At 41.9% G+C, this 18,590-nt stretch overlaps 1 pseudogene; it reads right to left on the bottom strand.

Moving 5' to 3' along the window:
• LOC128660036 (zinc finger protein 721-like) overlaps positions 1 to 18,590 on the bottom strand; it is a 663,758-nt pseudogene that overhangs the window by 15,949 nt on the left and 629,219 nt on the right.

Genomic DNA, 18,590 nt, shown 5'->3' on the forward strand with positions numbered 1-18,590 from the left:
GAGAAACAAACAAAAAGAGCAGAAGACTGGTGAAAGTATTTAGTCACCTGCAGATAGAATTTGAGAGCATGCACAACATCCAGATTGTGCAACAAACATTCCTTACGAGAAGAAGAATTAGGACAAAGACAAGGAACAACAATTTCCCGATTAATATTTCTGTTTGAAACAAATTTAGGAAGGAAACCTAACTTAGTACGAAGAACCGCCTTATCAGCATGAAATATATGAAAAGGCAAATTATACTGCAAAACTGAGAGTCCCGAGACTCTCCGAGCAGAAGAGATGGCCAAAAGAAATAAAACTTTCCAGGATAATACCTTAATATTTATGGAATGCATAGGTTCAAACGGAGCCTGCTGCAAAACTCTAAGAACAAGGTTAAGGCTCCAAGGAGGAGCAACGGACTTAAACACAGGCCTGATTCTGACCAGGGCCTGGCAAAAAAATTGGACATCTGGCACATCCACCAGACGCTTATGAAGTAAGATAGATAAAGTAGAAATCTGACCCATTAAGATACTTGCTGACAAACCTTTCTCCAGACCTTCCTGGAGAAAAGACAAAATCCTAGGAATCCTAACCCTACTCCAAGAGTAGCCCTTGGATTCACACCAATAGAGATATTGATGCTATATCTTATGGTAAATCTTCCTAGTCACAGGCTTGCAAGCCTGAGTCTTAGTCTCAATAACCGACTCTGAAAACGCACGCTTCGAAAGAACTAAGCGTTCACAATCTCCAAGCAGCCAGCTTCAGAGAAACGAGATTTGGATGAAGGAAGGGACCCTGAAGAAGAAGATCCTTCCTCAGAGGCAACCTCCAAGGTGGACGAGGCGACATCTCCACTAAGACCGCATACCAAATCCTGTGAGGCCATGCAGGAGCTATTAGAATCACTGACGCTCTCTCCTATTTGATATGAGCAATGACTCGTGGCAGAAGAGCAAACGGGGGAAACAGGTATGCCATCCTGAAGTCCCAAGGAACTGCCAGATCATCTATCAGAGCGGCCTGAGGGTCCCTCGACCTTGAACCATATCTTGGAAGTTTGGCATTCTGCCGAGATACCATCATATCCAACTCCAGTAACCCCCATTTGAGAGTTAAGCTGGAAAACAAGTGCCAGACTGCTCCCCAGCCCAGCAGGCTGGCATCCGTGGTGACAATCACCCAGGAAAGTCTCCGAAAACATGTGCCCTGAGACAGATTTTCCTGAGAAAGCCACCATGTGAGAGAATCTCTTGTCGACTTATCTAGATCTACCCTCTGAGATAGATCTAAATGATCCCTGTTCCATTGTCTGAGCATGCATAACTGCAGAGCTCTCAAATGGAATCGAGCTAAAGGGATGATGTCCATGCAAGTGACCATCAGTCCAATTACCTCCATACATTGAGCCACTGATGGCCGAACAGAAGACTGAAGAGAGGCAAGAGGAGAGAATTTGGGATTTTCTGACCTCTGTCAGAAAAATGTTCATAGACAGGGAGTTTATTATTCCCTAAGAAAACCATCCTTGTAGTTGTAACAAGGGAACTCTTTTCCAGATTTACTTTCCAACCGTGGGAACATAGAAAAGATAACAAGATCTCCGTGTGAGATTTTGCTAGTTGAGAAGATGGCGCCTGAACCAACATGTTGTCCAGGTAGGGAGCCACAGCAATACGCAGAGACCTGACCACTGCTAAGAGAGTAATATGGAATATATAGTTACCGGTGCGTGGGTGGAATACAAGCTCACTATAAAGGATTTCCTAACAAAATCAATTAAAAGAGATTAAAATATAAATATAAATAAATATATATATATATATATATATATATATATATATATATATATATATATAACTCAATCCAAGTCACAGTGTTGCCCTCCTGGAGCTAGAACTTCTGGCTCACTGAGATTGGAACGCATGGAGTGCGTTCCAACACGGCAGGTTAGCGCCTTCACTGAGTGTACACAGGTATTCACAATTTGGTAATTCACATGTGTGTATATTAAGCGTGTATGTTAGACATTTTTGTTATGCTGATGAAGGGGAACCTCTCCCCGAAAACGTTCCAATAAAAACAAGCTTTGTTCACTTTAAAAGTCCTGTGAGTGCATTTGTCAGGAGGAATATATAGGAGCGCAAAAAGCTAAAGTATTACACAGGTCAAGTAAAAAAATATATCTAGCATCAAACTAACAACTGACTATAGATCTACAATGTTTTATCAAGAGACCAAATAGAGGTAAAATATATTATTTATTTTAAATTATTTGAAATGAGTAATATAGTAAATACAGACCAATGAAATACAGTAGGGCTGCAACTAACGATTATTTTCATAATCGATTAGTTGGTCGATTATTTTTTCGATTAATCGATTAATCGGATAAAAAAAAAACACTGAACAATATACCATTTGTAAAAAAATATAATAATGAACAAACTCTGTTTGGTTTAACAGAGTATTTAAAAAAACTGCCTTACTGCTGAAATACAAATAGTTAAACTTTTTATCTTATCAAGTTCACTGTACAACTGTACACAACACAAACTACTTTAAAGGGACACTGAGCCCAAATTTTTTTCTTTCGTGATTCAGATAGAGCATGCAATTTTAAGCAACTTTCTAATTTACTCCTATTATCAATTTTTCTTCGTTTTCTTGCTATCTTTATTTGAAAAAGAAGGCATCTAAGCTTTTTGTGGAGTTCAGAACTCTGGACAGCACTTTTTTATTGGTGGATGAATTTATCCATCAATCAGCAAGGACAACCCAGGTTGTTCACCAAAAATGGGCCGGCATCTAAACTTAAATTCTTGCATTTAAAATAAAGATACCAAGAGAATAAAGAAAATTTGATAATAGGAGTAAATTAGAAAGTTGCTTAAAATGTCATGCTCTATCTGAATCATGAAATAAAAAAATTGGGTACAGTGTCCCTTTAAATTTCACAACTTACAAACTTTTAAAGACTTAGCAGAGCAAATGTATTGTTGTCATAATTTATTAGCTCAGCTGTAGCTGGCTGCCAAGTTGACATATTTATTTACTTTGTTTTTATTACACCAAGGTTGTCTAAATTAAGAAAAAAAGATCAACTGTTGACTGTCACTGCAGTGCATACAACACTGCTGTGCTGTGACTGTAGGGCTGCTACTGCTTCTGTAAGTAACTGTTAGGAAGGATAGCAGTCATAGCACAGGGGTGTGAGGAGATCGTGGACACCGGGTCATGGAAGGGGAGGGGCTAAGGTGAGGGTCCGACTCCGGATTAAGTAACTTGCTAAGATACGCTATGCTATACATAACCTCTGGTGGTCTCACTGACTGTTTGATTTTACAACATTTCCTGTGACTGCTTCTGTAACTGTTAGGAAGGATAGCACAGAGGTGTGATAACTGAGGAGATTGAGGGCACCGGGTCGCATGGAAGGGGAGGGGCTAAGGTGAGGGTCTGGTTCAAGTAACTTGCTGGGAGGCGGAGACAAGAGGATTAAGACATAAGCTCTGGTCTCAGTGTTTTTGTATTCTTGCGCTAATGCACTTCTCTTGGCTAAGTTGGCTTGGCTTTGAGTTATTAGTTAGTTAAATAAAAAAAAACATGCTACAGTGAGACCAGCAAGTTACTTGATCCGGACCCTTACCTTAGCCCCTCCCCTTCCATGACCCAGTGCCCGCGATCTCCTCACAGCTCACACCCTGCCCTGTGCTATCCTCCCTAACTGTTACAGAAGCTAGCAGTAACCGGAGTGTTCTAAAATCAAACAGAAGACCACCAGAGGTTATATATTATTATTTTAGCAAGTTTTACTTGATCCAGAGTCAGACCCTCCCCTTCCATGACCCGGTGCCCGCGATCTACTCACAGTCAAGTAGCAGCCAGCTGAATCCAATATCTCCCTCCTCCATTGCTTAACGCTAGTACTAAGTTATTACCCACCTTGCAGCAGATGAAGTCAGAAGTGACATCTATCCCAAATAATCTCACTGTCACACACTCCTCTCTTCCCACACGTCTTCTCCTTCTCTTCTCTTCACCGCGCTCAGGAAATAGACAGGAAATAGACACGCCTTTTCTAGTGTGGCTGTGGCACGCAGCCCAACTAATCGATAGACCAATTAATCGATAATGCAAATCGTTGACAACTATTTGCATTATCGATTATTATCGATTTTATCGATTAGTTGTTGCAGCCCTAAAATACAGATTATTAAAATCAAACAGTTAAAATAAAATGTTACCATCAGTTAATGGCATTAAGTATCTAAGCAGGTATTACAAAGAGATCAAGCTATTTCAGATTGATACCATTTAAGAGTAGGCGTGTATACAAGCATGTCATGGCAATCAGAGTGACATGATAGGACGCATTTTAGAGTTCAAGATCCTTCTTTTTTCAAGGGCCCATGATTTTTCCATTTTGAGAGTCCACAATCTATTGTTATGAGAGTCCTCCATTAGACATCCTCTTTGGTTACTTTGAGGTGCCTATATTTTGTTTCGCCAGACCAATTATTGAGTCTTTCTCTACATCATATGTTGTTTATATACTTATTAGATTGTTATAATGTTGTTTATGATGCCTATTGTGTCTTGCATTTTGGGTATCTTTTCTAGTCCTAGAGGTTTCGTAGGATATTAATAAATTAAACTGTATGATATCAGGTCCTATACCGCAGATTTAGTCTTTACCAGTCCTCAATGTGCCAATTTTGTTTTTAAATTTCATATTCTGTAATTTTTAATATACATGTCTTATCACTGGTTTTATGTATATAGCTGTTACCCAGTCTTTGGTCTCTCTGGGGGGTTTTCATGCCCTCCTTCTGATATATTTGGCAGTTCTTAGCCCTCTTTTTGCTACGTTTTAACTGTTCACATTATAATAAGGTGGCCACTTACGTTGGTGCAATTGGGTTTAATTTTTGTTTTTTTGTTTATTGATATGAACAAATTGTATTTCTCCTAGGCTTTGCCCTGATATGGAGATTTGATATGATAGCACATTTAAGGCCCATTTCATGCTATTCCGGTGTTGAAGTTATGTGCTTTAAGAGTTAATAGTTTTCTTGTCTAGTGTGCAATATAGCCAAACCTATATTTGTGATCTTGACGTTTTAGTTTGTGTCACTTTATCCATGGAGTATTAGTTTTGTGTAGGTATGTGAGCTTTATTCTGTGGAGTAATTGCCTTTTCTTTTTATTTTTATTGTTTGAGATCAGTATAAACCTTTATTCATTGCTTGAGATCAGTATAAACTTTTGTTGCCTTGGTTGTAGTACTTAGTTGTATCAGATGGTGTTGTTATTTGTATCAGATGGTGTCGTTATTTTACACTAGATGGTGTGGATTTTTGTTCTAGTTATGTTTCCAAGATGGGACATACTTTTGTTTTATTTTTATTAGTAGGATTTAGCAACAATGTTTCTAATCAATGCATCACATCACTGTCAGTTCGCCTTCTCTAAAATGCGTCCTGTCATGTCACTCTGGTTGCCATGACATGCTTGTATACACGCCTACTCTTAAATAGTGTCCTATCATGTTACTCTGGTTGCCATGACACGCCTATATACACGTCTACTCTAACACTGCGTCCTAACTTTGGTTACCTTGGATACCTTGTTTATTTACATCTGAATCGATCTGATAGTGGCAAGCGGCGATGACCTATTGTTGTTATGTGATACATGCATGTGGTATTGTTGGTGGTACTCTGTCGGCCACTATGTTGGGGACATTGTTTTGGTCTTATTATTTGTCAGCGTTAGAAGGAGACACCGTCAAGGGGGGCATTCCTTTATAAATCTTTTTTTTCTTTTTTTTTAAATTTTTATTGAGTGATATTCAAAACATTACAAGTATCTATTCATCAACATTGAGAGTAGTATAGCAGTTTTTACATCAACAATCAAACAAAAATAGGGTATGGGGCCGAACCGGGCCACAAAATAAAAAGCAAAAGAAAAATTTAGACAAATTGATAGACAAAATCAAATGGGTAACACTCATGTAAATAATAAGCAAATGAAAAAGTGATTAAGATGATATCTTCTCATCATGAGCTCCATGTATTTAATGTAATTGTCCGTAAAATCTAAGAAACAGGCTGTACATCAGGGCTATTAGCGTGCTTAGCTTTGTAGCGTGCAGAATATTCTTCCCACAGAAAAGAGATAGATAAGTAGTCATCAAGTTTTTTAGAGACAACAAAATGGTATTTTTCTAATAGTATCGTTGAGGAAACTACTTCTCTCCATTCAACTATGTCAGGGGGTCTGGTTTTCTTCCAATTTTTAGGTATTAAGTTTTTTTGCACTGTTGACCATAAGGTATAATAATTGTAGTCTGAGCTTGCAGCGTACCTTGGGGAATTTGTTAAATAAGAGTACGACTGGGTGTAGTGGTAGTGTAACTCCTATTACTTTTTTAATTTCATCCACTATAGTAACCCAGAATGAAGTTATTAGAGGTCAATCCCACCATATGTGTATAAATGTACCTGGGTTTCCACATTTCCTCCAGCACACCATTGTTGTATTCTTAAATATCGTGGATAACCTAACTGGTGTAAGAAACCATCTACATTGGAGTTTAATATTCATCTCTTGCATTTGCACTGATGAAGAGTATCTATTTATATTCTGAAAGATGTGTAACCAATCATCATGTGTGGGATGATCCTGCAATTCTAAATCCCATTTGCTTGTGTAAGATGGTAATTGCCTAGGGTGATGTTGTAGAAGTAGTTTATAGTTTAGAGACAGAGTACCCTTTCTAGAAGAGCTCATATGGCAGAGTGTTTCAAAAGGCGTTAGGGGTCTAAGTATACTGTCCTTGTCCTTGTGATTAAGGATGTAGTGTGTGATTTGGTGGTATCTAAACCATTGACAGAAAATCCCCCCAAAACAGTTTGACAGTTCCGTCCTAGGCCTAATTTTCTTATTTTGTAGAACGTCGTAGCATTTGGGGATGTTGGATAGTGTGGTAAATCCGTTATAAATCTTTATCTTTTATAATGATTTTGACTGATGGTAGCTTGATATTTTTATGTGACACACTGGAGTGTACTGTTGTGTGAGTACAATGATTTATTCTATAGTCTTGATCAGTTGATAATTCACTGAGCAGACGAGTGAACATTTCCATTACATTGAGGAGGGTTGATCTGATTCGTTGTTCCTCCAGGCGTCCTTAGTGACAGGGGGAGTAAGCCATGGTTGCTTTGCATGACGTATCAGATTTTGATGCAAAATGGATGCTGATTGGCCAGTAGGCTAACATTAAGTTTGTTTTTTGTTTTTTTTATATTTTGCTTTCTATAACATGCCATTTAACATATGGCCGATTGGGGCATGATCACCTCTATGAGAGATTATTCTAGGTATGATTTTATTTAGGTTTTTGATCAATATTTTCACAGCATAACTATGTATAGATCTGTCACTGATTTTCATTGGTCACTGAAGGGGTGTGATTATCATTCGGCCTGGATTGGCTGATCTTGAGGGGAGTGTTATCTGGGACCTATTTAAAGGCTGATTTTGCACATTGATAACTTGTCAGAGGAAGGGACTGTTGTTGTCCCGAAACGTCACTAAAACTACATTAAATTTGTTTGCCACAGTTGGAGAAGGATCAGTGAATGCTTCTTTTTTTGCATATGCATATATATATATATATATATATATACACACACACACTGTCACTTGACATGCTGGAATATCAGTGCTAGATTTATTTATTTGCTTAATATGCTCATATATTTACTGGATTGCAAATAACTTTCATGGTACTGAGGAGTGGACTATAAATTTCTTTATTATGTCACAAATGGGCAGTTTTATACATGTGTAACAGCGCCACCTAATGGTCAGAGCATTGTTATCCACTGCTAGAGAATATTGATACTAGTAGCCTATACTGCATAGCTTTCTACTCAAGGTTTGTTGTTGTGGACATTTAATTGATGTGCCTGAACAATCATTTTTTTCTATGCCCATGAAAGGGGAAAATAAAATATTTAATTTAAAAAATTATCAAATATAGCAGCTTTAGTAAAATGTTTTGCAAATGTGTAAAATTTATCAGAATGCAACAAATAATGTTCTATTTGTGACTGCAATTAGCAAGCAGATTGATTTTATGTATTGCTGACCCCTATGAGCAAATCAAAAGTAATTTAGCACTGTGTACTTCAGGGAAACTATGTAGCTTTAAGTGCCACTTAAAGATCACATTTTCCAGTTCACAAATCATATGTTTGTTTATGCAAGTCCATCTACAGGCTGCCATTGGTGGTATGGTAGTTGGTAACTGAGGTTGGACTCTTATCAGTGCTATTTATTATTAGATGCTATGTCCAGCTTATATGTGCTATATAGATGATTTGTGTCACTTAAAACTACATAGTTTAGTTTAATGTCCCTTTAAAACTGACCCTGCTACACATCTGCCACTAGTTAGTCTGAGCAGGGGTGGTAAGATCATGTAAAACAATACAAGTGTTGCTAACAAACTAATATAACAACCTTTTGTCTACTCAGTAACAAGGTCAGATTGGCTCCTACAAATAAGGCAAACTATGTGGGGTTATTAGTTACCGGGCGCCCCTCGATAAAGCAGGGCTGATAATGTGCACTTTGGGGGAACAGTGTTTATTAACCCTACACTGGAACAGAGAGCAGCACAGTGTGTATAAACTCTTCACTAAGACAAAGAGCTGCACAGTGTGTATTAACCCCTTCACTAGCACAGAGAGCTACATAGTGTGTATTAACCCATCACTAGCACAGAGAGCAGCTCAGTGTGTATTAACCCTTCACTAACATAGAGAGCAGCACAGTGTGTATTAACCCTTCACTAGCACAGAGAGCAGCACAGTGTGTATTAACCCTTCACTAGCACAGAGAGCAGTAGTGTGTATTAACCCTTCACTAGCACAGAGAGCAGCACAGTGTGTATTAACCCATCACTAGCACAGAGAGCAGCTCAGTGTGTATTAACCCTTCACTAACATAGAGAGCAGCACAGTGTGTATTAACCCTTCACTAGCACAGAGAGCAGTAGTGTGTATTAACCCTTCACTAGCACAGAGAGCAGCACAGTGTGTATTAACCCTTCACTAGCACAGAGAGCAGCACAGTGTGTAATTAACCCTTCACTAGCACAGAGAGCAACACAGTGTGTAATTAACCCTTCACTAGCACAGACAGTAGCACAGTGTGTATTAACCTTTCACTAGCACACAGAGTAACACAGTGTGTATTAACCCTTCACTAGCACAGAGAGCAGCACAGTGTGTATTAACCCTTCACTAGCACAGTGTGTATTAACCCTTCACTAGCACAGATAGTTGCACAGTGTGTATTAACCCTTCACTAGCACAGAGAGTAGCACTGTGTGTATTAACCCTTCACTAAGACAAAGAGCTGCACAGTGTGCATTAACCCTTCACTAAGAAAGAGTTGCACAGTGTGCATTAACCCTTCAGTAAGAAAGAGTTGCACAGTGTGTATTAATTCCCTTAACCATCACAAAGCAGAGAGCAACAGTGTATATTAACCATTCACTAGCACAGAGAGTAGCATGGTGTGTATTAACCCTTCACTAAGACAAAGAGCTGCACAGTGTGTATTAACCCTTCACTAACACAGAGAGCTGCACAGTGTGTATTAATCCCTCACTAGCACAGAGAGCAGTAGTGTGTATTAACCCTTCACTAGCACAGAGAGCAGCAGTGTGTATTAACCCCTTCACTAGCACAGAAATCTGTAGTGGGTACTAACCCTTCACTAGCACAGATAGCAGTAGTGTATATTAACCCTTCACTAACACAAAGAGTTTAACAGCACTTAGTATCCCATTGCCTGGCACAAGCAGATGAATAACATGCACTAAAAGGACAACATTTATAACAATTATAAACTTTTTAAGAAGACCAGAAAGTGACTAAAACTTTTTATCACACAACACAGCCTGACTCACTCACCCAGCAACAGCTGCACAGGAAGTAATGCCCAGTTCATGAATGAATCGTTCTTTTGAACTGATTCTTTTCAGTGAACTGTGTGAACTGTGAATCAGTTCACCAGACTGAACAGATTCGTTCACTTCCTGAGTCTGCAGCAGCACTGGGGTAATATGAACCTAGAGTGAGTTCTGCTTCTGCTAACTCCTCCTTTGCAATGAATCTCACAACAGAATCAGACATCCTCACTCTAGGATCATATTACCAGTGCTATTGAATCAGTGAACTAACTCATTTGCAATGTATCTTTCAGTTAAAGGTAAGGTAAAGTCGAGCACACTACTTAACGCTTTGTTTACTATTATTAAAAAATAACATAAGTTTCATTCATCATTCGAGTAATATTTCACATAATTACATATTTTACTAACGTTGAACTATTGTTCCGACACCAATCTTTCGTCCGCCCGACATTTTGGGAACTTTGATTGACAGTCGCTACCGATATTATAGACCAATTCGCTGTTTCCCCTTCAGGAGTTTAGCCCATCCATTCTGACGTCACTCGATGACTGAGCGCATGCATCGGACTAAACTCAACCTACTTCCACCCGTGCTCGTTCGTGCTCAGTGTAAGTTCTGTAGCGATTGCTTTATTATCTTTCTGCCTGCGATCGACGGAACTCTTAGGGGGGTAGTTATCAACGTGTCTATTTTACCTGTCTTCGCCGGACCAATACGCCCGCCTAAGCTCGCCTCACATCGCCGCCGCGGACCTGCAAAAATTCGCCTAAGTTATCAAAAAAGCTGTCAAAAAGCCGCGCACCAAGTACGGGGCGATGAACAGCGGACTGTGAGAGTTATCACTCATCCGATCTCGCTGCTCTTCGGCTTTTTGACAGCTTTCTTGCTAGCCTGTCACTAAGCACTCACACTAAACTACACTGTTCTACCCCTATACCGGCGCCCCGGAGCCTCCCGCAACTCAATAAAGTTACTAACCCCTAAACCGCCGCTCCTAGACCCCGCCGCAACTGTTAAAAATGTATTAACCCCTAAACCGCCGCTCCCGGACACCGCTGCCACCTACATTATACCTAGTAACCCCTATCCTGCCCCCCCATACCGTCGCCCTCTATAATAAAGTTATTAACCCCTATCCTGCTGATCCCGCACCTCGCCGCAACTAAATAAATAGTTTAACCCCTAAACCGCCGCTCCCTGACCCCGCCGCAACCTATATTAAATTTATTAACCCCTATCCTGCCCCCCCTACACCATCGCCACCTATAATACATTTATTAACCCCTATCCTGCCCCCCACTACACTGCCGCCACTGTAATAAAATTATTAACCCCTAAACCTAAGTCTAACACTAACCCTAACTCCCCCCTAACTTAAATATTAATTAAATAAATCTAAATAATATTTCTATTATTAACTAAATTAATCCTATTTAAAACTAAATACTTACCTTTAAAATAAACCCTAATATAGCTACAATATAACGTATAATTATATTGTAGCTATCTTAGGATTTATTTTTATTTTACAGGCAAATTTCAATTTATTTTAACTAGGTACAATAGCTATTAAATAGTTATTAACTATTTAATAGCTTACCTAGCTAAAATAAAGAGAAATTAACCTGTAAAATAAAAACTAACCTAAGTTACAATTACACCTAACATTACACTATACTTAAAAAATTATTCCTATTTAAAACTAAATACTTACCTGTAAAATAAACCCTAAGATATCTACAATGTAATTAATAATTACATTGTAGCTATTTTAGGATTTATATTTATTTTACAGGTAACTTGTTCCGATCAGCCAATCAGATTTTTCCTACCTTAATTCCGATTGGCTGATAGAATCCTATCAGCCAATCGGAATTGAAGGGACGCCATCTTGGATGACGTCCCTTAAAGGAGCCTTCATTCGTCGGTAGTCCATCGGTAAAGAAGGATGTTCCGCGTTGGCGGGATGAAGATTGAAGACCCCGCTTGGAAGATGACATCGCCCGGATAGAAGACTTCTTCAGCGTCTCTTGGAAGATGACATCGCCCGGATGGAAGACTTCTTCAGTGCCGCTTGGAGGATCACTTCATCGGATGGAAGATTTCTTCAGCGCCGCTTGGAGGATAACTTCTGCCTCTCCGGGTCTCATCTTCGGTTCCATCGCTGCTCGGCTGAGTGAAGACAACTCAAGGTAGGATGATCTTCAGGGGATTAGTGTTAGGTTATTTTGAGGGGGGTTTGGGTTAGATTAGGGGTATGTGGGTGGTGGGTTTTAATGTTGGGGGGGTTGTATTTTTCTTTTACAGGCAAAAGAGCTGAATTCTTTGGGGAATGCCCCCACAAAAAGGCCCTTTTAAGGGCTGGTAAGGTAAAAGAGCTTTGAACTTTTTTAATGTAGAATAGGGTAGGGCATTTTTTTATGTGGGTGGTGGGTTTTAATGTTGGGGGGGGTTGTATTTTTATTTTACAGGCAAAAGAGCTGTTTTCTTTGGGGCATGCTCCGCAAAAAGGCCCTTTTAAGGGCTGGTAAGGTAATAAGAGCTGGTACCTTTTTAATGTAGAATTGGGTAGGGCATTTTTTTATTTTGGGGGGCTTTGTTATTTTATTAGGGGGCTTAGATTAGGTGTAAGTAGCTTAAAATTGTTGTAATATTTTTGAAATGTTTGTAAAAAATTTTTTTTATTTTTTGTAACTTAGCTTTTTTATTTTTTGTACTTTAGTTAGTTTATTTAATTTAATTTAATTGTAGTTATTTGTAGGTAATTTATTTAATTAATTTAATGATAGTGTAGTGTTAGGTTTAATTGTAACTTAGGTTAGGATTTATTTTACAGGTAATTTTGTATTTCTTTTAGCTAGGTAGTTATTAAATAGTTAATAACTATTTAATAACTATTCTAACTAGCTAAAATAAATACAAAGTTACCTGTAAAATAAATATAAATCCTAAGATAGCTACAATGTAACTAATAGTTATATTGTAGCTATCTTAGGGTTTATTTTACAGGTAAGTATTTAGTTTTAAATAGGAATAATTTATTAAAGTATAGTGTAGTGTTAGGTATAATTGTAACTTAGGTTAGTTTTTATTTTACAGGTTAATTTCTCTTTATTTTAGCTAGGTAAGCTATTAAATAGTTAATAACTATTTAATAGCTATTGTACCTAGTTAAAATAAATTGAAAGATGCCTGTAAAATAAAAATAAATCCTAAGATAGCTACAATATAATTATTATTTATATTGTAGCTATATTAGGGTTTATTTTAAAGGTAAGTATTTAGTTTTAAAGGGACACTCAAGTTTTATTAAATTTTCATGATTCAGATACAGCATGTAATTTTAAACAACTTTCCAATTTACTTCCATTAAAAAAATGTGCACAGTCTTTTATATTTACACTTTTTTTGAGTCACCAGCTCCTACTGAGCATGTGCAAGAACTCAGACTATACGTATATGCATTTGTGATTGGCTGATTGCTGTCACATGGTACAGGGGGAGTGGAAATATATATAACTTTGAAATGTGTTAGAAAAGAATCTACTACTTATTTGAAATTCAGAGTAAATGCTATTGTATTGTCTTGTTATCTTGCATTTGTTGATTATGCAAATCTGCTGTGTTTACTGGTCCTTTAAATAGGATTAATTTAGTTCATAATAGAAATATTATTTAGATTTAATTAATATTTACGTTAGGGGGGTGTTAGGGTTAGACTTAGGTTTAGGGGTTAATAATTTTATTACAGTGGTGGCGGTGTAGTGGGGGGCAGGATAGGGGTTAATAAACTTATTATAGGTGGGGACGGTGTAGGGGGGGCAGATTAGGGGTTAATAAATTTAATATAGGTTGCGGCAGGGTCCGGGAGCGGTGGTTTAGGGGTTAAACTATTTATTTAGTTGCGGCGAGGTGCGGGATCGGCAGGATAGGGGTTAATAACTTTATTATAGAGGGCGGCGGTATAGGGGGGGGCAGGATAGGGGTTACTAGGTATAATGTAGGTGGCGGTGGACTCCGGGAGCGACGGTTTAGGGGTTAATACATTTATTATAGTTGCGGCGGTGTCAGGGAGCGGCGGTTTAGGGGTTAATATGTATAGAGTATGTTACGGTTACCCTTAGTCTCGCTGAGAGATGGACCGCTTAGTAGCCTAGATCCCTATTGCTAAAGAGGGGAGAAGCTGCTTTCCATAGTATTCTATAGGAGTCTCGCAAATATAGAATAATCTCCCTTAGCTGCAGTACAGCTAGGATACCCTTCTGCCCACAAAAACGAGTCAACGCTGCGATTGAGGGTCAAACAAGAACTCAGGACTGGGATGCCCAGCCTGCTTTTTATTAAGGTTACATGCACACAGGGCACTCCCAGGGGGAGAGGGGGGGAAGCACAAAATCCCCCATCACACATTTAGATAGAGAGCACTGTCCTTTGACAGGCCACAATAGGATTACAGTACTTAAGATAACAAGTTTACAAGTTCATCTTATCAATTAGCAGTCTGGCTCCAGAGGTGATTAGACAATAGTTTCTAAAAGCTGAAAAAAAAGAGTTAACTCTTTATGAAATGAAACTTGTTACAGTTTTCTTGGAGCCCTTCTTAGGCGCTGGCTTGCTGGTTCAGGCATTGCTGCTGGGAAATAAGCTCTTCACAACAAAATAACTAATGCTTCTGTAACATTGCTCCCTTTCTGTGGAACACTCTGGCAGACACGGTCTGACCCCTTTTCGGGGCAGACTAAGGCTGTCCAGACCGCTGGTTATGCGGGGCTGAGGTCGGTTTGTCTGGACAACCCGTCGGCGTTGCCATTCTGTTTCCCAGGTCTGTAAGTAATGGTGAAATTGAAGGTTTGCAACGATAAGCTCCAACGTAATAGCCTGCCGTTATCTCCAGAGACCCGGTTCAGCCACACCAACGGGTTATGGTCGGTGACCAGAGTGAACTCCTGACCATATAAATAGGGAGTCAATTTCTTTAATGCCCACACCAAAGCCAAACACTCCTTTTCGACCGCTGCATAGCTGACTTCGCGGGGCAGGAGCTTCCGGCTGATGTAGGCAACTGGATGCTCCCCTCCATCTTCGCCTACTTGGCTGAGGACGGCTCCCAGCCCGAACATGGAAGCATCTGTATGGACGATAAAACGTTTGTTAAGGGCTGGGGCCGCCAAGACAGGAGCGTTAATTAGAGCATTTTTGAGAGCCTGGAAAGCCGTTTCACAGTGGGGAGACCACAGGACCTGTCGAGGTAAGTTCTTCTTGGTCAAGTCAGTCAGGGGTTTGGCAAGTGTGCTGTAGTCTGGTACGAACCGTCTATAGTACCCTGCCGTGCCCAGGAAGGCTAGGACCTGAGTCTTAGTGATGGGGGTGGGCCAATTGGCGACAGCTTCTATTTTGGCCGGCTCTGGTCGCTGCTTTCCACACCCCACCCGGTGACCCAGGTACTGTACCTCGGCCATCCCAAAGTGGCATTTTTCTGGCTTCAGAGTCAGGCCAGCAGCCCGGATCTGATCCAGAACCATTCCCACATGAGCTAAGTGGTCCTCCCAGGACTCACTGTGGATCGCTATGTCGTCCAGGTAGGCGCAAGCAAAACTCTGGAAGCCATCCAGGAGCCTATCCACCAAGCGCTGGAATGTAGCTGGGGCATTCTTCATCCCAAACGGCATTACCCTAAACTGATATAAGCCGAATGGGGTGACGAATGCCGACTTGGGGATAGCCTCCGGGGCCAGGGGAATCTGCCAGTAACCTTTGCAGAGGTCAATAGTGGTCAGGTAATTTCCCCTGGCTATACGATCGAGTAGCTCGTCTACCCTGGGCATAGGGTAAGCGTCCGTCACGGTATTTTCATTGAGCCTCCGATAGTCTACGCAGAACCGGGTGGTCCCATCTTTCTTGGGCACCAAGACAACTGGGGAGGCCCAGGGACTATCGGAGGGCTCAATTACCCTGAGCTGGAGCATCTCATCGATCTCCTTCTTCATTCCTGTCCTAACTGCTTCGGGGATTCGGTACGGAGCCTGGCGCAAGGGAGCTTGTCCCGGAGTATCTACCTGGTGGGTGGTTAAAGTAGTGTACCCTGGCTTCGGGGAGAAGGTGAGGTGTTTGGACTGGAGGAGTTGGTTGAGCTGCTCCCTTTCAGTGGGGCTAAGTCGGTCCCCTATCTGAACCTGCGCCACTATACCTGTGGGGAGGCTCTTTTCTAATAGGTCTGGAATGGGTAAACTGTCGGGGTCTTCCTGAGGGGAACAACATACGGCCGTCACGTTCTCTGGTCGCTCAAAATATTCCTTGAGCATGTTTACATGGAATGTCTTTCTAAGATTGTTGTCGTGGCAGCTAGCTATCACATAAGTGGTGTCTCCCCTTTTCTCTACGATCTGGTAGGGACCCTGCCAGGACGCCTGCAATTTGTCTGTCTTCACCGGCTTAAGTACTAACACCTTTTGTCCTATGGTGAAGATTCTCTTTCGGGCCCCCCGATCGTACCATACTTTCTGTCTTCTCTGGGCCAACTGGAGATTAGCCCGCACGGATTTGGCTAATTGCTCCATTCGGTCCCTGAGTTCCAGCACGTATGGCACAATTGGGACACCGTCAGCCTCCATCTCTCCCTCCCAGTGCTCCCGGATCAGGTTTAGGGGTCCCCGTACCTTTCTTCCGTAGAGCAACTCGAAGGGAGAGAACCCTGTCGTTTCCTGGGGCACCTCCCGATAAGCAAATAGGAGGTGCGGCAGGAAGCGTTCCCAGTCTCGGTATTCCTGAGTGAACGTCTTGAGCATTTGCTTGAGGGTCCCATTGAACCTCTCACACAGCCCGTTCGTCTGGGGGTGGTATGGGGAGCTTAGGAGGGACTTAATTTTGCAAACCTGCCAGAGTTGTTGGGTCAATTCAGCCGTAAATTGGGTGCCTCGGTCGGATAGGATTTCTTTTGGAAATCCTACCCGGGAGAACACCTGTACTAGTGCATTCGCTACCGTATCCGCTTGTATGTTGGATAGGGCGACAGCCTCTGGGTACCTGGTAGCGTAGTCCACTACGGTAAGAATGTATCGCTTACCGGAGGGACTAGGGGTAGCCAGTGGTCCCACTAGGTCAATAGCAACCCGGCTGAAGGGTTCCTCTACAATGGGCATATTTACTAGCTGGGCTTTAGGGTGATCGCCTCGCCTTCCTACTCGTTGACACACATCGCAGGTGTTACAGTAAGTTCTAACGTCAGCGTGCACCCCTGGCCAAAAGAACGTGTGAGTAATGCGGTGTAGGGTACGGGTAACGGCTAGGTGGCCTGCTAAGGGGATGTCGTGGCCTATTTTGAGGATTTCTTGACGGTATTTGTGGGGCACTACCAGCTGTCGCCTACGCTGTCCCCTTTTCTCTGTCCAGCGGTATAGTTTCCCTTTTTCCCATAAGAATGTTTCGTTATCTGCCCCGCCCCCTCCGGTCTCTGCTCGTTCCCGGTACTTTTGTAAGGTCGGGTCAGTCTTAGACTCTGCCTCGAAGGCATCTGGGGTGTCCCAGGGTATGGGGCCTAACCTGTCAGGCAAGGTCGGGGTAGGTCTTACCTGTGTCTCCCGCACTGGTGAGAGCTCTCGCTCCGTCCGGGCTTGGGCCCGTGTAGTCACTGGGTCCGCCTCGTTGTTGCATACTGGAGCATAGGCAGAAGTCATGGGGCCCAAATCGTTGCCCAGTAGTACTTCGGCAGGTAAATTATCCATTAGGCCCACGTTCACAGCCCCCTTTCCCGCTCCCCAATCAAGATGCACTTTAGCTGTTGGAATTTTGTACACATCCCCCCCCGCCACTCTAACGGCCACAGTCTGTCCGGATCGCTTGTGCTCTGGCACCAAATGACTCTGTACCAGCGTGATAGTAGCCCCTGTGTCTCGCAATCCCTCGGTAGATCGCCCCTCGAGCCATACCCTCTGCCGATGGTGCTGGCGGTTATCTGAGGCAGCATATACAGGGTCTGCCTCGTGAAGCGGCCCCACATATCCCTCCATAGGGGCCTCTTGGTTAACACAGAGGGCCCGGGCCGGACGATAGGACCCAGAGGGGTAATTGTAATTCCTGGGTGTCTGGTGCGTATTAAGGGGGCAGCTAGCCATGAAATGCCCTGGTTGCTTGCATCGGTGGCAAGTCGGTCTGGGACGCTCAGAGCTGTTATTGGGTGGTCCTGAGTGTCGGACGGGCCCTGTGGGCACCGGGGCTCGGAATTCAGCACGAGGGGGTGCACGGTAAACCTCTCTGGGTTCGACCCGTGCTGGAGCTCGGTAGTTCATGGGTTCGTGAAGACGGGAGTCATAATGTTCATCGGCCAATTTGGCTGCTTCTTCTAAGGTAGAAGGCCGCCTGTCTCGCAGCCATTCCTTCCCTTGCTGTTCCATGCCATTATAAAAATGTTCTAAGAGAAACAATTGTAAAATTTCCTCCCCAGTCACCGCTTTACTTCCGCTCAGCCAGTGATTTGCCGCTCTCCGCATTCGGTGCGCCCATTCCATATGGGTATCGTTAGGCTTCTTTTCCGTGCCCCGAAACTGTCGGCGATACGTGTCCGGAGTTACAGCGTACCGTCGCAACAGTGTCTCCTTAACT

Source organism: Bombina bombina, chromosome 5 (assembly GCF_027579735.1).
Source record: "Bombina bombina isolate aBomBom1 chromosome 5, aBomBom1.pri, whole genome shotgun sequence".
Lineage (NCBI taxonomy): Eukaryota > Metazoa > Chordata > Amphibia > Anura > Bombinatoridae > Bombina > Bombina bombina.